This window comes from Ailuropoda melanoleuca, chromosome 6 (genome assembly GCF_002007445.2).
Source record: "Ailuropoda melanoleuca isolate Jingjing chromosome 6, ASM200744v2, whole genome shotgun sequence".
NCBI lineage: Eukaryota > Metazoa > Chordata > Mammalia > Carnivora > Ursidae > Ailuropoda > Ailuropoda melanoleuca.
In genome coordinates this window covers 116,075,525-116,084,545 of record NC_048223.1, presented here as the reverse complement: position 1 = coordinate 116,084,545, position 9,021 = coordinate 116,075,525, and the positions used below count along the sequence as shown (strand labels likewise).

At 38.8% G+C, this 9,021-nt stretch overlaps 1 long non-coding RNA gene across 1 annotated transcript in view; it reads left to right on the top strand.

The window, feature by feature from the left end:
* Positions 1–8,327, top strand: part of LOC117802606 — a 24,091-nt gene extending 15,764 nt beyond the window's left edge. The window contains exons 2-3 of the long non-coding RNA XR_004625965.1: positions 5,217–5,282; positions 8,292–8,327. This is a non-coding gene — a long non-coding RNA (uncharacterized LOC117802606). The remainder of the gene's footprint in view (positions 1–5,216; positions 5,283–8,291) is intronic.
* Positions 8,328–9,021: the final 694 nt, after the last annotated feature.

Sequence of the window (9,021 nt, the reverse complement as noted above, 5' to 3'; positions counted from 1 at the left end):
GATGATTCTGACATTGGAACATTTCATTGAGTCAGTAATCTCCCGTAACCTACATTCCTGAGTGTGGATTTTTTTGAGTCCAGATTGCATTTTAGCTTTCTCTTCTACTAACCCATCCTCCCATTCGCTAACGCGTTCCTCTGCCTCGGTGACCCTGGCCGTCAGAGCCTCTAGTTTTGACTGTATTTGGCCCACTGAGTTTTTAATTTCTGTCAGATTCGCTCTCATTTCTGCCCTTAGNCCCTTAGAGATTCTATATTCTCATTAACATTTTCGTTAATACTTTTTTCAAGTCTACACATCATCTTGACCATTGTTACTCTGAATTCCATTTCTGATAATTTGGTTATATCCATATCCATTAGTTCTGTGGCAGAAGCCACCGACTCATTGTCTTTTCTTTGCTGGGGGGGATTTCTCCTTCTCGTCATTCTGATGAGGAGAGGTTGCGGGGTTGTCTAGAGCCCAAATTATTGACCGGGACCCAGGCCATGTGCCCTTGTTTTATAGGGATCTTAGGAATGTGGGCTTCTTGATTTTTCAGCCTGCCTTCTGGGGGAGGGGCCTGCCGCGCCGATACTCAGGCAACCCTGTTAGGGCAGAGTCTCCGTGTCCCCTGCGAGGGGGGATGGGGATGGGCATGCTGTGAGCCAGTATTTCCAAGGTTTTGTTCTCTGGCGGCTTACCTGGAGGTCTGCTGTGCCTCTTCTGAGAGTCAGAGCAGCAGTGGCCGAATCTCAGCCTCTGTCTCAGAACAGAGGGATCGCGGACCGTTCTCCACTGATGTTCTGGCCACTTTAACTCTGTTTCTGTTGGTGCTGCTCAACCCTGCAGCATCCCGGAATGTGCGCCCCACACCCGGCATTCCAGCCCTCACTTCCAGGGCAGGCGCGTCTCTGTCCTTTGTGTTTCTAACACCGCCAGCCACCAGCCGCCCCCGCGAGCTCCCGGAGCTCCTGGTCTCAGTCTGGATCCAGTGAGCACACTGGAATTCCGGAGTTCCGTGAGATGTCTGGTGGCGCGCACTCCCGGCTCATGGTCTCAGTCTGCTCTCTAGCGGGTGCTGGTCCACGAGTCCCCCCCGCTCCCCCTTGCAGGTGGCTACCGCTTCCCGGCGCCCGAACGCAGCGGCTCTCTCCTCCTTCCATTTATCTTCCGATATCTGTGCACGGTTTCATGGCTCCCCGCTTCGTATCTCAATACTCAGCGCTGGAGTTGTTCATGTAGAGATCCAGATGTATCTTCCTGCGTCTCAGGCTGATTCCGTGGATGTTCAGGCTGGTCTGGTACCTATCCAGTCGACTCAGGAGACCGGCTGAAAAAGGGGTCCCCTACTCCCCTGCCATCTTAACTCTGGAGCCTGATCATGGGAATTTTTTATTTATTTAAGTCTTTACATTCTTTCAGCAATGTTTTGTCATTTTTAGTGTACAAGTTTTATGTCTCTTTGGGTTAAATTTATACCTAAATATTTCATTATTTCTGATGCTATTATAAAAGGAATTGTTTTCTGTATTTCTTTTTCAATTGTTTATTGCTAGTGTATAGAAATACAACAGAACTGATTTTGTATCATACAGTTTTGCTGAATTTGTTTATTAGCTCTGATAGGTTTTTGTGGATCCCTAAGGGTTTTTTATATTTATGATAATGTGATCCAGGAGTAAATAATTTTATTTCTTCCCTTCTAATCTGATGTCTTTTATTTATTTTTCTTGCCTAATTACTTTGGCTAGGACTTCCAGTGCAACACTGAATGTAAGTAGTGAGAATTATCATCTTTGTTGTGTTCTTAAGAGAAAGCTTTCAGTGTTTTGCTATTGAGTATGATGTTAGTTGTCGTTCCCCCCCCACCCCCGCCCATAAATGCTCTCTAACCCATTGAGGAGGGTTTTCTTCTGTCTCTGGTGTATTGAATTTTTTTATGTGAAAGGATGTTGGATTTTGTCAGATTTTTTCTGTTTTTATTAAGATGATTAAGTTGTTTTTTCCCCCTTCAGTCTATTAATGTGATGTCTTACATTAGTAGATTTTCATGCTGAACCACTCTTGCGTTGTGGTGATAAATCTTGTTACATCATGAGGTATCATCCCTTTAATATGTTGCTGAATTTTGCATCCTAGCATTTTGTTGAGAATTTTTTCTTCTATATTCATAAAGGATATTGGTCTATAGTTTTCCTGTGATGTCTTTGTAGGGCTTGGTATCAAGTTAACACTGGCCTCATGGAATGAGTCAGGAGGTGGTCATTATTCTTCTGTTTCTTTTAAGAGTTTGAGAAAAATTGGTGTTAATTCATCTTTAAGAGTTTGGTAGAATATACCAGTGAAGTTATCTACTCCTTGACATTTATTTGTTGGATGATTTTTTTATTACTGATTTGATCTCTTGTTAGAGGTTTATTAAGATTTTCTATTTCATTTTAAGTTAGTTTTGGTAGTTTGTTTTTGTAAGAATTTGTCCATTTTATCCTGGTTGCCTAATTTTTTGGCATACAATAGTTCATTGTATAATCCTTTTTATTTCAGTAAGTTCAGTAATAGTGTCTCCACTTTAATTTCTGATTTTAGTCATGGAATCTTCTTCTTTTCTTGTTCTAGTTGGTCAATTTTTTGATTTTTTTTAAAGAATTAACTTTTGGTTGTATTGTTTCTATTGTTTTTCTAATTGTCTGTTTTATGTCTGCTATAATCTTTACTATTTCCTTTGGTTGCTGGTTCTAGGGTTCCGTTTACTCTTCAGTTTATTAAGATGTATATTAAGATTCTGTTTTGAGATCTTTTTCTGATGTAGGCATTGATAGTTCTAAATTTCACTCTGAGCACTGCTTTTGCTACATCTCATACATTGTATTATATTGTATTTTCATTTCTATTCATCTCAAAGTATTTCCAATTACCTTTGTGATTTCTTCTTTAACTTATTGGCTGTTTAATCCCATATTATATGTTTAATGGCTGTAGTGATATCCTCTGTTTCGTTCCTAATAATGGTAATTTATGTTTTCTTTCTCAGTCATATTAGAAGTTTATCAGTCTTATTGGTTTGTTTTTTAATGAAGCAGCTTTTTGTTTTGTTGATATTCTCTATTGTTTTCCTGTTTTCAGTTTCATTTATTTCTGCTCCTAATGTAATTATTCCCTTCCTTCAGCCTGCTTTGGATTTATCTTGTTCTTCTTTTTATGGTTTCTTGAGGTAGTTAGATTATTGATCTGAGACCTTTTTCCTAATGTAAGCAGGTAGCAGTTTCAGTACTACTTTTGCTGTGTCCCATATATTTTGATATGTTAAATTTTTATACTGAAAACATTTTAAGATATATTATATCACAAAATCTTTAGTATCTACACTAATGGCCCCTCATTTCCTTAACTGTAGACCCTCTCATTTATCCCTAGCTCTCTTAAATCATGGCACCTAGAACACAGTATTCTGGACCTGTCTGGCCATTGAAGAATAGAGCAGAAATATCTGTTCTTTCCTTTTTTGTGTTGTTCATTCATTTGCTCATTTCTTCATCCAACATTTACTGAATTTTTTTTTAAAGATTTTATTTTATTTATTTGACAAAGAGAGACAGTCAGCAAGAGAGGAAACACAAGCAGGGGGAGTGGGAGAGGAAGAAGCAGACTCCCTGCTGAGCAGGAAGCCTGACATGGGGCTCAATCCCAGGACCCGGGGATCACGACCTGAGCTGAAGGCAGATGCTTAATGACTGAGCCGCCCAGGCGCCCCATTTACTGAATTTTTATAGCAGATTTTGTGCTCATTAGGAATATAGAGATGATTAAGACAGACATATTCCCTCTTCTCATTACTGTCTGTCAGAGAAGACAAATAATAAAACAAATAATTTCAAGGGTGGCAACTATCTCCTATATTGTAGAAATTCTACTGCCACTAACACAAAGGTAGGTTAAAATGCCATTAGTTCCCCCTACCCCTGCCAACAAATGCTGTCATTTTCTACCCTATTTTCATCTCTTTTTATTACCCCATGTTCATTTGTTTTGTTTCTTAGATTTTACATATGAGTGAAATGATATGGTATTTGTCTTTTTCTGACATTTATTTTGCTTATCATAGTAGTCTAGCTCCATCTACATCATTGCAAATGGCAAGATTTCATTCTTTTTCATGGCTGAGTAATATTCCTCTGTGTGTGTGTGTGTGTGCGTGTGTGTGTGTGTGTATTACCTGTAGATCCTCATACACACACACACACACACACACACACACACACACACACACACACCTCTCCCACATCTTCTTTATCCATTCATCAGTTGATGGACATTTGGGCTCTTTCCATAATTTGGCTATTGTTGATAATGCTGCTGTAACATCAGGGTGCATGTATCCCTTTGAATTGGTATCTTTGTATCCATTTCTACCCTATTTTCAAAATTCTCTGCTTGTCTTTAATCTAGGAGAATCTAAAACTGGTCTGTACTCTACAGTTATACCAATTGCTTAAAGCTGACTTTATTCCAATTAATTAGGGCTGTGGTTAAATATTTTTGATATCATGCCTGGCTGCATTATAACTGCAGACATCTCTATCTGTCCCTTTCTATTGACCATTCTTTTAGAACACAATCTGAGTTCATAATAGAGTAGCAACTTAAAATTTGGGTGAAATGATCAACTTTTTAAGTGTTTGCCTGTCAGTTGAGCCTTTTAATCTTCACCAAAATCCTGGGCAGATTTAAACCCCAACTGACAGATGAGGAAATTGAGATTGAGAGAGGTTAAGTGACTTGCTCAGTTGGGAAAATCAAGAAACATACGCAGGTTTCTAGACTCCTACCTAGGCTTTTACTCTTGCCTCAATTTCACTGCCTCTTCATAGCTGACCACTAAATGTTTTAAAGAGGGCAGAGTCCAATTGTATAATAGATCTGCCTGTCTGAAACATGATTATTAGTGGTAATGGTTGGGTATTACCTGGCATGCATGCGTTGGGTTTACAGTAAAGAATACCTACTTTTTATTAACTGTCCTTTTAGATATATTAGCGACTGTCACACCTGAATTATAACAAAGAAGCACTAGAGAAAATTCAATGTGGGCGGCAAAATTCTTTGAAGAATAACTAGTTATAATTGGGGAGTCTGAACACATTTCAGAGTTGCACGTTTAATATGCAGTATGGTTAATTGCACTGTAATTACAGTGTTTTAGAATGCCATGCTAAGTGTTTAATCCTTTTCAGGTTTGCCCTCCAATCAGTGGTCTGCCTTCATTTTCCAGATTGATGAAGTCTGCCTCAGAGAAGGGGGTAGGTAACAAGATTGTGCTGATGTGGCTAATCAACCGGGAAAGTTGTAAAATGAATCTTTCCTGTCTGGAATTTATATTTAATCATAGTTACGTGCTCTTTATGAATGAGTGCTGATTAGTTAGTTGTCAGAATATGAAAACAATAAGAGCTTTTATTTACTCAGATAAGTTATTCTAGAGTCATTATTCGGGTCTGATTGAGTTGATGGGGATATTTACATTACCTCGGCACATAGATCCACTTAGTCTTATTCATAATGTTAATTATATACTGCAAGAGTTACTGCCATGCCCTTATTTACGGTGTTTACTATTAGAGTTTGTTTGTACGTGTGGTGATTGTATGGTTCCCCTCTCTCTCACTGGACCATGCCCCCTTCACAGTTCCATCATAGAAAACTGATCTCCACTAGCTAGTTCACACTCATGACATCTAATTCGAGGATGCAACTCAGTTCTGTTTCAGAGAGTTGGTTTAGGTTATATCATTGAGCTGACTTTTCCTTGTTTTTTCCATTGGCGAATAGCCCTTCACATGTTTGCTTATTTTTATTTTTTCAGTGTCTGGAGTTTTTCTTTGCCTGCACATCACCTGCAAAGTACATTCATACTATTCAAAGTACTATTCATTCAAGATCTGCCTTGAAATTCTAATCCACAAGGAATCACACCCTAATTCTACCAAAGAGAATCAGTCGTTGCCTCCTTTATCTCATTCCCTGCTGTATCTGAACATTAATACCATCACATCTCCACCACACTGTGCTGCAACTGTTGTTTGATGTGTTTGCGTTCATTCCTTAATGGATTGGTTTGTTTGAGAGCGAAGGTCAAATTGTATTCATCTCTCTTACCACCGAAGTCTAATAGTGTCTGGTACATAGTAGGTGCCTAACAACTTCTCAGTGTTGAATGATGTACGTTATACTTAAAAAAATCTTTTTCATATTTAAAGACTATTTTTTTAGAACAGTTTTAGGTTCACAGCAAAACTGAGAGGAAGCTACAAAGATTTCCCATGTCCCCTCTGCCCCCACATATGCATAGCCTTCCCCCACTTCATTGTCAACATCTTTTTTTTTTTTTTAAAGGTTTTATTTATTTATTTGACAGAGACAGCCAGCGAGAGAGGGAACACAAGCAGGGGGAGTGGGAGAGGAAGAAGCAGGCTCCCAGCGGAGAAGCCTGATGTGGGGCTTGATACCAGAATGCTGGGATCACGCCCTGAGCCGAAGGCAGATGCTTAACGACTGCGCCACGCAGGCGCCCCCATTGTCAACATCTTTTACCAGAGTGGTATATTTCTTACAACTGATAAATGTACATTGACACATCATGATCACCCCAAGTCCATAGTTTATGTAACGGTTCACTCTTGGTGTTGTGCGTTATATGGGTTTGGTTGGACAAATGTTATAATAACATGTGTCCATCATTATATATCATACAGTATTACTCACTGCCCTAGATTTTTTTAAAAAAGATTTTATTTATTTATTTGAGAGAGAGAGAGATTGAGAGTGAGAGTGAGCAGGGGGAGGAGCAGAGGGAGAGGGACAAGCAGACGTGGGGCTCAATCCCACAACCCTGAGATCATGACCCGAGTGGAAATCAAGAGTCTGATGCTCAACCAACTGAGCCACCCAGGCGCCCCTGCCCTAGATTATTTTATTTTTTATTTTTTAAAGATTTTATTTATTTATTCGACAGAGATAGAGACAGCCAGTGAGAGAGGGAACACAAGCAGGGGCAGTGGGAGAGGAAGAAGCAGGCTCATAGCGGAGGAGCCTGATGTGGGGCTCGATCCCATAACGCCGGGATCACGCCCTGAGCTGAAGGCAGACGCTTAACCGCTGTGCCACCTAGGCGCCCCTGCCCTAGATTATTTTTATTCAGATATACTTGACATATATATATATTTATATATATACAGACACACACATTATATATTTATACACACACATACTATATATATGTATATGTATATACACACACACATATAACATTAATTAGTTTCAGGTATATAACATAATGATTTGATATGTGTGTATGTTACAAAATGATCACCATAAGTCTAGACAATATCTATACATAGTTTACAAAACTTTATTATTTTTAATTTTTATGTATTTAATTATTTTTTTGAAAGTATAATTAACACACAGTGTTATAGTAGTTTCAGGTGTACAATATAATGATTCAACAATTTTATACATTTCTATGCCCGTTAAGATATGTGTACTCTTCATCCCTTTTATCTATTTCATCCATCCTCCCACCCACCTCTCCTCTGGCAGCCATCAGTTTGTTCTCTGTATTTGAGTCTGTTTTTTGGTCTCTTATTGTTTAGTTTGTTTCTTAAATTCTACATATGAGTGAAGGCATATGGTATTTGTCTTTCTTGGATTGACTTATTTTACTTAGCATTTTACCTGTCAGTTTCACCCATGCTGTTGCAAATGGCAAGATTTTATTCCTTTTTTATGGCTAAGTAATATTCCTGTGTGTGTGTGTGTGTGTGTGTGTGTGTGTGTGTATGTAAATATATACATCACATCTTCTTTATCCATTCATCTATGGATGGACACTTGGGATGCTTCCATATCTTAGCTATTGTAAAAGCTGCAGTAGACATAGGGGTGCATGTATCTTTTTGAAGAATTGGTGTTTTCTTTTTCTTTGGGTAAATAGCAGTGAAATTACTGGATTATATGGTAATTTTACTTTAAATTTTTGAGGAACCTCCATACTGTCTTCTACAGTGGCTGCCCCAATTTGCATTTCCACCAAGAGTGCACATCCTTTCCAACACTTACCTGTTCTGTTTTTGATTTTAGCCATTCTGACATGTGTAACGTGTATCTCATTATGGCTTCAATTTGCATTTTCCTGATGATTATGATGTTGAGCATCCATATGTCTTCTTTAGAAAAATGTCTATTCAGGTTCTTGGCCCATTTTTAATGGGAATTTTTTTTTAAAGATTTTTTATTTATTTATTTGACAGAGAGATAGACAGCGAGAGAGGGAACACAGCAGGGGGAGTGGGAGAGGAAGAAGCAGGCTCCAAGCCGAGGAGCCCGATGTGGGACTCGATCCCGGAACGCCGGGATCACGCCCTGAGCCGAAGGCAGACGCTTAACGACTGTGCCACCCAGGCGCCCCTAATGGGAATATTTTTGGGGTGTTGAGTTGTATAAGTTCTTTATATAGTTTGGGTGTTAACCGCCTATTGGATATGTCATTTGCAAATATCTTCTCCCATCCAGTAGGTTGCCTTTTTGTTTCATTGATGGTTTTCTTCACTGTACAGAATATTTTTATTTTGGTGTGGTACCAACAGTTTGATTTTCCTTTTGCTTCCCTTGTCTGAGGAAACATATCTAGAAAAATGTTATCAATTTTCTTGGGCATATATGTAGGAGTGAAATTCTTGGTTACATGGTAACTCTCTGTTTCGCTTTTTGAGGAGCTGCCAAGTTGTTTTCTGAAATGACTACGCTATTTTACATTCCCACTGGCAATGTATGAGGGTTCCCATTTCTCCACATTTCCCCCAACACTTGTTATTGTTTGTCTTATTGAATATGGCCATCTCAGAGGGTGTGAAATGGTATCTCATTGTGGTTTTGATTTGCATTTACCAAGAGCCTAATGATTTTGTGCACCTTTTCGTGTGCTTATTGGCCATTCTTTTCTTGACATTTTTGATATGATATTCCTAATTATAGACTTTT